This window comes from Triticum aestivum, chromosome 7A (genome assembly GCF_018294505.1).
Source record: "Triticum aestivum cultivar Chinese Spring chromosome 7A, IWGSC CS RefSeq v2.1, whole genome shotgun sequence".
NCBI classification, from domain to species: Eukaryota; Viridiplantae; Streptophyta; class Magnoliopsida; order Poales; family Poaceae; genus Triticum; species Triticum aestivum.
In genome coordinates, this window is record NC_057812.1 from 683535229 (window position 1) to 683548855 (window position 13627).

A 13627-nucleotide genomic window follows, 5' to 3' on the forward strand; every position below is an offset into this window, starting at 1 on the left:
TCGTCGCACGCGACGACATTGGAGGAGATGCCTTGGACGTCGTCGTTTGTCTCTTGTCACTGAACATCGGCGAGACGGAAGGACTGAGGACTGTGGCAGGGAGTTGAACGTGGAATGGGAACTGAGACGTGCAACTTTGTCTCTCTTTACTGTTCTTTAGGCCTCTCCTCCCTCTCATTGCATAGATTTCATGGAACTCAACAAGAGTTTGCTCGGGTCGACTTCTATGACCGAGATATCCGTGCACAATGCTTTTTAAAACAAAACTAGTACTCCCTCCGTTTCAAATTACTCGTCGCAGAAATGGATGTATCTAGAACTAAAATACATATAGATACATTCATACATTCGACAAGTAATTTGAAACGAAGGAAGTATATCTTTCGATTCAAATTAATCGACGCAGCTTTACATCACATTGGTGCATGTATATGCCCAAGTCCCACTTGTCAGCTCCCTGGCTGGCTCTGTCCGACTGTGGCGTGTGGACACCAGTAGTTTAGGGCGCTATCTCTGAATTTGATGAATAGTATAGTTCTACTTACCTCAATAGTATAGTTCCGTAAATAAAAAAAATGCAAGGGTGTTTTGTGCAAAAATTAGTCAGCCGAGCGACATCACTCACTGACAGGTGAGGGCATACACCCAAATACGTCCGCATGCATATTTTTTGACTGTATTTGCGCGTGATGTCAAGTTAGATGACCACAAATCCGTATTTTCAAAGTTCTATCATCAAATTGAACGTCGAGTGCAAGTTGTATGACTCCCGGTGATATTGCGTTGCATATTCAGTTTGGTGCTAGAACTTTCAAAATACGATTTTGTGTTCACCTAACTTGACTCTCCGTGTATAATTCACAAAATTATCAAAAGGCAATTCACTAAGATGTATCATTTTGTCATTGTCATTCCTTTTCGCGTTCAAGGGATTTTTGCAGCAATAGTTTGTTAAGATGCAACGTTCAAAATGATAAATAACATAATTGTTCTAATAAAATATAGTTTAAATTTAGCACAAAATAGTGCATTTTTAAAAATATGCATGAATTTTATAACAAACAACAATATAATTAATGTTTAGCAATATTTTTGTTTGGTTAACTATGCCAACTAAGCAATAGAAAAACTTACGCATTAAAACTATAATGTTGTAAAACAAGTTTATAACGAAATATAAAAGTCTAGTATAAATAAACTTGTGCATGTGCAGCCCAGCCTGACAACTTGGCCCAAAAAACCTGCCATGTTCAGATCGGGCTTGCCTCCTGAGTCGGGGCTCAGACCTGGTTTAACTACCAAACTAGGAATATATTGTGTGGGTGGATAATTCATATGTGGATGATGTGGCTGGAAACTAGAATTAGATTGTACACTAATTTGATTTTGTGGATTTTCTAGGATGTATTTGGCTATGTGCATCTGAAGGTGATAATGAGGAGTTCACCGAGAGTGGCGATTTGGTGCCCGTGCTCAAATGAGCCCGGACATGAAAAATACCGTGATTTAAAATAGAAAAAAGTTCAAAAAAACTCATCTGAGCCCGGGCTCTGAGTTGAATTATCGGAGTTCATAATGCTTGTAAAGTTTTGAGAATATGAATGCTCCATGTTTTGTGGGAGAACATTCCAGGATCTGTTGTGTTCCATGAACTTGGTTTGTACATTATATAGAGATCTTCTTCTCCAAACAGGCAAAAAAATTTGGTGCAATACAATGGTCATATGATGTGAATTAAATGTTGTTTGTTGTGAATTGAATGTTGTTTTTCAGTGGTAGTTGAGATAGGAAAACCTCCAGTAGAGATGGCAGTTACAGTTTAACATATTTTATTGCAATGCTGGAAGTGGGCACCGGAGTAGCTACTTGCTCTGGTTCCCTGAACTTTTATATGACACCGCATGGGCAATGCAGGGCACCAGTGCCAAATGATGAAAAAGTGGATTTGGCACCTGTTTTGGCCTACATAGTGGAAGGCCTAATATAGACTTAGAAAATCCTGAAATCATTGCAGTCACTTGAGCACGGTTGTCCGTGGAATGTGGCTGCACATTCATGGAGATCACTTCATTATATAAGAGAACTCACAAAAAAGAAAACGGATGAAGTAAATAAGAGTAGAATATGTTAACAAACCTTGGCAACTAGTGAGTCCAATTTAGATGCATCAACCGGTAGTCACTGTAAAATCTGCAAAAAAACGCAAAAAGAACTGAAAACAGAAAAATAATCAAATAAAAGAACAACATAAGTCAACAGCTTGTGGATACCGGTTGGTGCATATATAGAACTGAAAACAGAGGAATGAGAACTGAGACGTCCAAGTTTGTCTCTCTTTACTGTTCTTTCGGCCTCTCCTCTCATTGCGTAGATTTCGTTGAACTCAACAAGTGTTGCTCAGATCAATTTTTTGAGTGGATCAGATTTCTATGATCGAGATATCCATGCACAATGCTTTCTAAAACAAAACTTATACATCCTTCGATGCAAATTAATTGACAAAGCTTTACATCACGTTGGTGCATGTATAGGCCCATAGTCCCACTTGTCAGCTCCCTCGCTCTGTCCCACTGTGGCATGTGGACACCACTAGTTCATGGGGCTATCTCTGAATTTGATGAATATAATTCTACTTATGTATTCCAAACTTCTTCTTCAAAAAGAGGAAAAAAAACCTCCCACAAACTAAGCTTATCTTAGATTGTCAGGTTACTTGCGCTGGAATCTGTCCATCCGGATTAATGGCATATGTGTTCGCATAGTTCCTGCATTTATTTCAGGTTCTTCGGCGCTATTCTTTCAACGTTATGACATGGTTGTGAACTAGCGACCTTGTCAATATCAAGATATATTGGCTCAGCCTGTTGGACATGTTCACATGGGTAGAAACCGTGTGTGCGCGTTCATATGAGTGAGTTTGTGCGTGTAGTGAGCATATGCATTTGTGCTATATTTCTAAACAAATGTTCCTATTTTTATTCATTTTTATAGTCTTGTCAATAGATTCTATCTTTGAACATACCTTCTCATTTTTTATCCCGTTCCGTATGACATATTTGACCACGGAACATGATTAAAAGATAACAGTGCCAATTGTTAATTTGTAAGTTAGGAATTTCTCCATATGTTCACTAGAAACCTCTATCATGATATTTATTAGAATGCATGCTTTAGCGATCTCTATGAAAATTTTCAAGAATATTAAAATATACATGATCGCACACACACACACACACACACACACACACACACACACACACACACACACACACACACACACACACACACACACACACACTATATAATTCACAAAATTATCAAAAGGAAATTCACTAAGATGTATCATTTTGTCATTGTTATTCCTTCTTGCATTCAAGGGATTTTTGGAGCAATATTTTGTTTAAGACGCAACGTTCAAAATGACAAATAACATAATTTTTTAATAAAATATAGTTCAAATTTAGCACAAAAATAATGCATTTAAATAATATGCAACAATTTTATAACAAACAAAAATATAATTAATGTTTACCAAGATTTTGTTTGGTTAAGTATGCCAACTAAGCAACAGAAAAACATACACACTAAAACTATAATGTTGTGAAAACAAGTTTACAACGAAATATAAAAGTTTAGTATAAATAAACTTGGGCATGTGTAGCCCGGCTTGACGACTGGGCCCAAAAAACCCGGACATGTTTGGATCGGGCTTGCCTCTTGAGTTGGGCTCAGACTTGGTTTAACTACTAAACCGGGCATATTCGGATCGGGCTTGCCTCCTGAGTCGGATGACTTGTTCTGCATATTATATAAAGATATATTCTTATTTTCCAAACAGAAAAATTTTCTTTTGCAATGCAACAGTCATATGCTGTGAATGAAATGTTGTTTTATGTGAATTGAAATTTATTGTTCAGTGGTAATTGAGATATGAAACCTCCAGTATAGATGGCAGCTATAATTTAATATTGCAATGCTGGAAATGCACATTGAAGTAGCTATTTGCTCTGGTTGCAGAACTTTTTTTATGGCACCGCATAGGTAACGGAGGGCACCGGTGCAAAATAATGAAAAAATGGACTTGGCACATATTTTGGCCTACAGAGTGGAAGGCCTAAGAGCATCTACAATCGCATATGAAAAAATATGACCCCCTCAAATTACCACAACTGCATCCGGACACCTCATACTAGATTCGTAAATCCATACAAAAGCATGCAAATGAGAAAAAACCTGCGTACTACGTAGATCACCTAGCTACTCCTCGTCGGAGATGCTAATTATCTCCGTGCCCAGCTTCGGGTGCATAGGCGGCAGCTGCAGTTCCGGCTCCTCCGACACCTCCGGCTGCTCCGGTCCGACCTCCTCCTCTATCTCCACGCCGAGTTCGGCGAAGAGTGTGTCGGTCGCCGCCCGCTCCTGCCAGAGGAACTCTGGGTTGGCCTCCACATAGGTCTCATCCTGGATGGAGTCCAGGATGGTCTGCTGCTCCACCATTTCCACGTCTTTGGCGACGGTGAACTCCGCCTCCGCCTCCTCCATGCTCAACCCCAGAGCAGGTTGCTCCGCCTCGTCCTCCTCCGGACCCGCCACCTCCATCTGCTCTAGCAGTTGCTCTCTCTCCTCCTCCTTCAGCTCCTCCTCCTCCTTCTCCTCCTCCTCCTCCTTCGGTTCCGGCGAGTCCGGAGGCAGCCCAACGGTGATGCAGGTGGCGCGCCTAGCCTAGATCTCCTCCGCGATCTGTCTCCGGCGCTCCGACATCAGCATAGCATATGTGGTGATATTCTGCCGGACCATGGCGATGCCGAAGATCGGGGGAAAGGAGGCACACATGCTCGGGTGGTGGTGCAGAGAGGGAGGACATTGGTGGACGCCGGCCGGCCTAAATAGCCCGGTTTGGCCTTGGGTGGCGAGTCGGAGCAGCGCCACATGGCGACGAAGAGGCATCTGTTGGACCACTAGGTTTTTGGGTGATCCCGCTGTTGGGGAATGTAGTAATTTCAAAATTTTCCTACGCACATGCAAGATCATGGTGATGCATAGCAACGAGAGAGGAGAGTGTTGTCTACGTACCCTCGTAGACCGAAAGCGGAAGCGTTAGCACAAGCGGTTGATGTAGTCGTACGTCTTCACGGCCCGACCGATCAAGCACCGAAACTACGGCACCTCCGAGTTCTAGCACACGTTCAGCTCGATGAGGATCCCCAGACTCCGATCCAGCAGAATGTCGGGGAAGAGTTCCGTCAGCACGACGGCGTGGTGACGATCTTGATGTTCTACCGTCGCAGGGCTTCGCCTAAGCACCGCTACAATATTATCGAGGATTATGGTGGAAGGGGGTATCGCACACGGCTAAGAGATCAATGATCAATTGTTGTGTCTTTGGGTGCCCCCTGCACCTGTATATAAAGGAGCAAGGGAGGAGGAGGCCGGCCCTAGGAGGGGGCGCGCCAAGTGTGGAGTCCTACTAGGACTCCCTAGTCCTAGTAGGATTCCACCTCCCATATGGAATAGGAAAAGAGGAAGGGAAAAGGAGAAGGAAGGAAGCCCCCCCCCCCCTTCCCTAGTCCAATTCGGACTAGACCAAGGGGAGGGGTGTGGCCACCCTTGACGCCCTTTTCCTTCTTTCTCGTATGGCCCAATAAGGCCCAATACATATTCCCGTAACTCTCCGGTACTCTGAAAAATACCCGAATCACTCGGAACCTTTCCGATGTCCGAATATAGTCGTCCAATATATCGATCTTTACGTCTCGACCATTTCGAGACTCCTCGTCATGTCCCCGATCTCATCCGGGACTCCGAACTTCTTCGGTACATCAAAACTCATAAATTCATAATATAACTGTCATCGAAACCTTAAGCGTGTGGACCCTACGGGTTCGAGAACAATGTAGACATGACTGAGACACGTCTCCGGTCAATAACCAATAGCGGAACCTGGATGCTCATATTGGCTCCCACATATTCTACGAAGATCTTTATCGGTCAAACCGCATAACAACATACGTTGTTCCCTTTGTCATCGGTATGTTACTTGCCCGAGATTCGATCATTGGTATCTCAATACCTAGTTCAATCTCGTTACCGGCAAGTCTCTTTACTCGTTCCGTAATACATCATCCTGCAACTAACTCATTAGTTGCAATGCTTGCAAGGCTTAAGCGATGTGCATTACCGAGAGGGCCAAGAGATATATCTTCGACAATCGGAGTGACAAATCCTAATCTCGAAATACGCCAACCCAACAAGTACCTTCGGAGACACCTGTAGAGCACCTTTATAATCACCCAGTTATGTTGTGACGTTTGGTGGCACATAAAGTGTTTCTCCGGTAAACGGGAGTTGTATAATCTCATAGTCATAGGAACATGTATAAGTCATGAAGAAAAAACAATAGCAACAAACTAAACGATCAAGTGCTATGCTAACAGAATGGGTCAAGTCAATCACATCATTCTCCTAATGATGTGATCCCGTTAATCAAATGACAACTCATGTCTATGGTTAGGAAACATAACCATCTTTGATCAACGAGCTAGTCAAGTAGAGGCATACTAGTGACTCTCTGTTTGTCTATGTATTCACACATGTATTATGTTTCCGGTTAATACAATTCTAGCATGAATAATAAACATTTACCATGATATAAGGAAATAAATAATAACTTTATTATTGCCTCTAGGGCATATTTCCTTCAGTCTCCCACTTGCACTAGAGTCAATAATCTAGTTCACGTCGCCATGTGATTTAACATCAATAGTTCACATCACCATGTGATTAACACCCATAGTTCACATCGATATGTGACCAACACCCAAAGGGTTTACAAGAGTCAATAATCTAGTTCACATCGCTATGTGATTAACACCCAAAGAGTACTAAGGTGTGATCATGTTTTGCTTGTGAGAGAAGTTTAGTCAACGGGTCTGCCACATTCAGATCCGAAAGTATTTTGCAAATTTCTATGTCAACAATGCTCTGCATGGAGCTACTCTAGCTAATTGCTCCCACTTTCAATATGTATCCAGATTGAGACTTAGAGTCATCTGGATCAGTGTCAAAACTTGCATCGACGTAACCCTTTACGACGAACCTTTTGTGACCTCCATAATCGAGAAACATATCCTTATTCCACTAAGGATAATTTTGACCAATGTCCAGTGATCTACTCCTAGATCATTATTGTACTCCTTTGCCAAACTCAGGGCAGGGTATACAATAGGTCTAGTACACAGCATGGCATACTTTATAGAACCTATGGCTGAGGCATAGGAAATGTCTTTCATTCTCTCTCTATCTTTTGCCGTGGTCGGGTTTTGAGTCTTACTCAACTTCACACCTTGTAACACAGGCAAGAACTCTTTTTGACTGTTCCATTTTGAACTACTTTAAAAACTTGTCAAGGTATGCACTCATTGAAAAAACTTATCAAGCGTATTGATCTATCTCTATAGATCTTGATGATCAATATGTAAGCAGCTTCACCGAGGTATTTCTTTGAAAAACTCCTTTCAAACATTCCTTTATACTTTGCAGAATAATTCTACATTATCTCCGATCAACAATATGTCTCTCACATATACTTATCAGAAATGTTGTAGTGCTCCCACTCACTTTCTTGTGAATACATGCTTCACAGCAAGTCTGTATAAAACTATATGCTTTGATCAACTTATCAAAGCGTATATTTCAACTCCGAGATGCTTGCACTAGTCCATAGATGGATCGCTGGAGCTTGCATATTTTGTTAGTACCTTTAGGATTGACAAAACCTTCTGGTTGCATCATATACAACTCTTCTTTAATAAATCCATTAAGGAATGCAGTTTTGTTTATCCATTTGCCAGATTTCATAAAATGCGGCAATTGCTAACATGATTCGGACAGACTTAAGCATAGATACGAGTGAGAAACTCTCATCGTAGTCAACACCTTGAACTTGTCGAAAACCTTTTTGCAACAATTCTAGCTTTGTAGATAGCAACACTACTATCAGTGTCCGTCTTCCTCTTGAAGATCCATTTAATCTCAATGGCTCGCCGATCATTGGGCAAGTCAATCAAAGTCCATACTTTGTTCTCATACATGGATCTCATCTCAGATTTCATGGCCTCAAGCCATTTCGCGGAATCTGGGCTCATCATCGCTTCCTCATAGTTCGTAGGCTCGTCATGGTCAAGTAACATGACCTCCAGAACAGGATTACCGTACCACTCTGGTGCGGATCTCACTCTGGTTTACCTACGAGGTTCGGTAGTAACTTGATCTGAAGTTACATGATCATCATCATTAGCTTCCTCACTAATCGGTGTAGTAGTCACAGGAACAGATTTCTGTGATGAACTACTTTCCAATAAGGGAGCAGGTACAGTTACCTCATCAAGTTCTACTTTCCTCCCACTCACTTCTTTCGAGAGAAACTCCTTTTCTAGAAAGGATCCATTCAAAGAAACGAATATATTGCCTTCGGATTTGTGATAGAAGGTGTACCCAACATTTTGTTTGGGTATCCTATGAAGACGCACTTCTCCGATTTGGGTTAGAGCTTATCAGGTTGATTTTTTTTCACATAAGCATTGCAACCTCAAATTTTAAGAAATGACAGCTTAGGTTTCTTGCCAAACCATAGTTCATATGGTGTAGTCTCAACGGATTTAGATGGTGCCCTATTTAACGTGAATGCAGCTGTCTCTAATGCATAACCCCAAAACGATAGTGGTAGATCGGTAAGAGACATCATAGATCGCACCATATCTAATAAAGTACGGTTATGACGTTCGGACACACCATTATGCTGTGGTGTTCCAGGTGGCGTGAGTAGTGAAACTATTTCACATTGTTTTTAACTGAAGGCCAAACTCGTAACTCAAATATTTTACTTCTGCGATCATATCGTAGAAACTTTTATTTTTGTTACAATGATTCTCCACTTCACTCTGAAATTCTTTGAACTTTTCAATTGTTTTAGACTTGTGTTTCATCAAGTAGATATACTCATATCTGCTCAAATTATCTGTGAAGATCAGAAAACAATAATACCTGCCACGAGCCTCAATATTCATCGGACCACATACATCAGTATGTATGATTTCCAACAAATCTGTTGCTCGCTCCATTGTTCCGGAGAACGGAGTCTTAGTCATCTTGCCCATGAGGCATGGTTCGCAAGCATCAACTGATTCATAATCAAGTGATTCCAAAAGCCCATCAGCATGGATTTTCTTCATGCGCTTTACACCAATATGACCTAAACGGCAGTGCCACAAATAAATTGCACCATCATTATTAACTTTGCATCTTTTGGTTTCAATATTATGAATATGTGTATCACTACGATCGAGATCCAACGAACCATTTTTATTGGGTGTGTGACCATATAAGGTTTTATTCATGTAAACAGAACAACAATTTATTCTCTTACTTAAATGAATAACCGTATTACAATAAACATGATCAAATCATAATCATGCTCAACGCAAACACCAAATAACACTTATTTAGGTTCAACACTAATCCCAAAAGTATAGGGAGTGTGCGATGATGATCATATCAATCTTGGAACCACTTCCAACACACATCATCACTTCACCCTTAACTAGTCTATATTCATTCTGCAACTCCCGTTTTGAGTTACTACTCTTAGCAACTGAACCAGTATCAAATACCGAGGGGTTGCTACGAACACTAGTAAAATACACATCAATAATCTGTATATCAAATATACCTTTATTCACTTTGCCATCCTTCTTATCCGCCAAATACTTGGGGCAGTTCCGCTTCCAGTGACCAGTCCCTTTGCAGTAGAAGCACTTAGTCTCAGGCTTAGGACCAGACTTGGGCTTCTTCACTTGAGCAGCAACTTGCTTGCCGTTCTTCTTGAAGTTACCCTTCTTCCCTTTGCCCTTTTCTTGAAACTAGTGGTCTTGTCTACCATCAACACTTGATATTTTTCTTGATTTCTACCTTCGTCGATTTCAGCATTACGAAGAGCTTGGGAATCATTTCCGTTATCCCTTGCATATCATAGTTCATCACGAAGTTCTACTAACTTGGTGATGGTGACTAGAGAATTCTGTCAATCACTATTTTATCTAGAAGATTAACTCCCACTTGATTCAAGCGATTGTAGTACCCAGACAATCTGAGCACATGCTCACTGCTTGAGCTATTCTCCTCCATCTTTTAGCTATAGAATTTGTTGGAGACTTCATATCTCTCAACTCGGGTATTTTCTTGAAATATTAACTTCAACTCCTGAAACATCTCATATGGTCCATGACATTCAAAACGTCTTTGAAGTCCCGATTCTAAGCCGTTTAAGCATGGTGCACTAAACTATCAAGTAGTCATCATATTGAGCTAGCCAAATGTTCATAACATCTGCATCTGCTCCTACAATAGGTGTCACCTAGCGGTGCATCAAAGACATAATTCTTCTATGCAGCAATGAGGATAAACCTCATATCACGGATCCAATCCGCATCATTGCTACTAACATCTTTCAACTTAGTTTTCTCTAGGAACATATCAAAAATAAAACAGGGGAGCTAAACACGAGCTATTGATCTACAACATAGATATGCTAATACTACCAGGACTAAGTTCATGATAAATTAAAATTCAATTAATCATATTACTTAAGAACTCCCACTTAGATAGACACCCCTCTAATCCTCTAAGTGATCACGTGATCCAAATCAACTAAACCATGTCTGATCATCACGTGAGATGGAGTAGTTTCAATGGTGAACATCACTATGTTGATCATATCTACTATATTATTCACGCTCGATCTTTCGGTCTCCGTGTTCCGAGGCCATATCTGTTATATGCTAGGCTCGTCAAGTTTAACTTGAGTATTCCGCGTGCGCAACTATTTTGCACCCGTTGTATTTGAACATAGAGTCTATCACACCCGATCATCACGTGGTGTCTCCGCACGAAGAACTTTCGCAACGGTGCATACTCAGGGAGAACACTTATACTTTGATAATTTAGTGATGGATCATCTTATAATGCTACCGTCAATCAAAGCAAGATAAGCTGCATAAAAGATAAACATCACATGCAATCAATATAAGTGATATGATATGGCCATCATCATCTTGTACTTGTGATCTCCATCTCCGAAGTACCGTCATGATCACCATCGTCACCGGCGTGACACCTTGATCTCCATCGTAGCATCGTTGTCGTCTCGCTAATCTTATGCTTCCATGACTATCGCTACCGCTTAGTGATAAAGTAAAGCATTACAACGCGATTGCATTGCATACAATAAAGCGATGTTATCCGTGCACAATGCTTTTTAAAACAAAACTAGTACTCCCTCCGTTTCAAATTACTCGTCGCAGAAATGGATGTATCTAGAACTAAAATACATATAGATACATTCATACATTCGACAAGTAATTTGAAACGAAGGAAGTATATCTTTCGATTCAAATTAATCGACGCAGCTTTACATCACATTGGTGCATGTATATGCCCAAGTCCCACTTGTCAGCTCCCTGGCTGGCTCTGTCCGACTGTGGCGTGTGGACACCAGTAGTTTAGGGCGCTATCTCTGAATTTGATGAATAGTATAGTTCTACTTACCTCAATAGTATAGTTCCGTAAATAAAAAAAATGCAAGGGTGTTTTGTGCAAAAATTAGTCAGCCGAGCGACATCACTCACTGACAGGTGAGGGCATACACCCAAATACGTCCGCATGCATATTTTTTGACTGTATTTGCGCGTGATGTCAAGTTAGATGACCACAAATCCGTATTTTCAAAGTTCTATCATCAAATTGAACGTCGAGTGCAAGTTGTATGACTCCCGGTGATATTGCGTTGCATATTCAGTTTGGTGCTAGAACTTTCAAAATACGATTTTGTGTTCACCTAACTTGACTCTCCGTGTATAATTCACAAAATTATCAAAAGGCAATTCACTAAGATGTATCATTTTGTCATTGTCATTCCTTTTCGCGTTCAAGGGATTTTTGCAGCAATAGTTTGTTAAGATGCAACGTTCAAAATGATAAATAACATAATTGTTCTAATAAAATATAGTTTAAATTTAGCACAAAATAGTGCATTTTTAAAAATATGCATGAATTTTATAACAAACAACAATATAATTAATGTTTAGCAATATTTTTGTTTGGTTAACTATGCCAACTAAGCAATAGAAAAACTTACGCATTAAAACTATAATGTTGTAAAACAAGTTTATAACGAAATATAAAAGTCTAGTATAAATAAACTTGTGCATGTGCAGCCCAGCCTGACAACTTGGCCCAAAAAACCTGCCATGTTCAGATCGGGCTTGCCTCCTGAGTCGGGGCTCAGACCTGGTTTAACTACCAAACTAGGAATATATTGTGTGGGTGGATAATTCATATGTGGATGATGTGGCTGGAAACTAGAATTAGATTGTACACTAATTTGATTTTGTGGATTTTCTAGGATGTATTTGGCTATGTGCATCTGAAGGTGATAATGAGGAGTTCACCGAGAGTGGCGATTTGGTGCCCGTGCTCAAATGAGCCCGGACATGAAAAATACCGTGATTTAAAATAGAAAAAAGTTCAAAAAAACTCATCTGAGCCCGGGCTCTGAGTTGAATTATCGGAGTTCATAATGCTTGTAAAGTTTTGAGAATATGAATGCTCCATGTTTTGTGGGAGAACATTCCAGGATCTGTTGTGTTCCATGAACTTGGTTTGTACATTATATAGAGATCTTCTTCTCCAAACAGGCAAAAAAATTTGGTGCAATACAATGGTCATATGATGTGAATTAAATGTTGTTTGTTGTGAATTGAATGTTGTTTTTCAGTGGTAGTTGAGATAGGAAAACCTCCAGTAGAGATGGCAGTTACAGTTTAACATATTTTATTGCAATGCTGGAAGTGGGCACCGGAGTAGCTACTTGCTCTGGTTCCCTGAACTTTTATATGACACCGCATGGGCAATGCAGGGCACCAGTGCCAAATGATGAAAAAGTGGATTTGGCACCTGTTTTGGCCTACATAGTGGAAGGCCTAATATAGACTTAGAAAATCCTGAAATCATTGCAGTCACTTGAGCACGGTTGTCCGTGGAATGTGGCTGCACATTCATGGAGATCACTTCATTATATAAGAGAACTCACAAAAAAGAAAACGGATGAAGTAAATAAGAGTAGAATATGTTAACAAACCTTGGCAACTAGTGAGTCCAATTTAGATGCATCAACCGGTAGTCACTGTAAAATCTGCAAAAAAACGCAAAAAGAACTGAAAACAGAAAAATAATCAAATAAAAGAACAACATAAGTCAACAGCTTGTGGATACCGGTTGGTGCATATATAGAACTGAAAACAGAGGAATGAGAACTGAGACGTCCAAGTTTGTCTCTCTTTACTGTTCTTTCGGCCTCTCCTCTCATTGCGTAGATTTCGTTGAACTCAACAAGTGTTGCTCAGATCAATTTTTTGAGTGGATCAGATTTCTATGATCGAGATATCCATGCACAATGCTTTCTAAAACAAAACTTATACATCCTTCGATGCAAATTAATTGACAAAGCTTTACATCACGTTGGTGCATGTATAGGCCCATAGTCCCACTTGTCAGCTCCCTCGCTCTGTCCCAC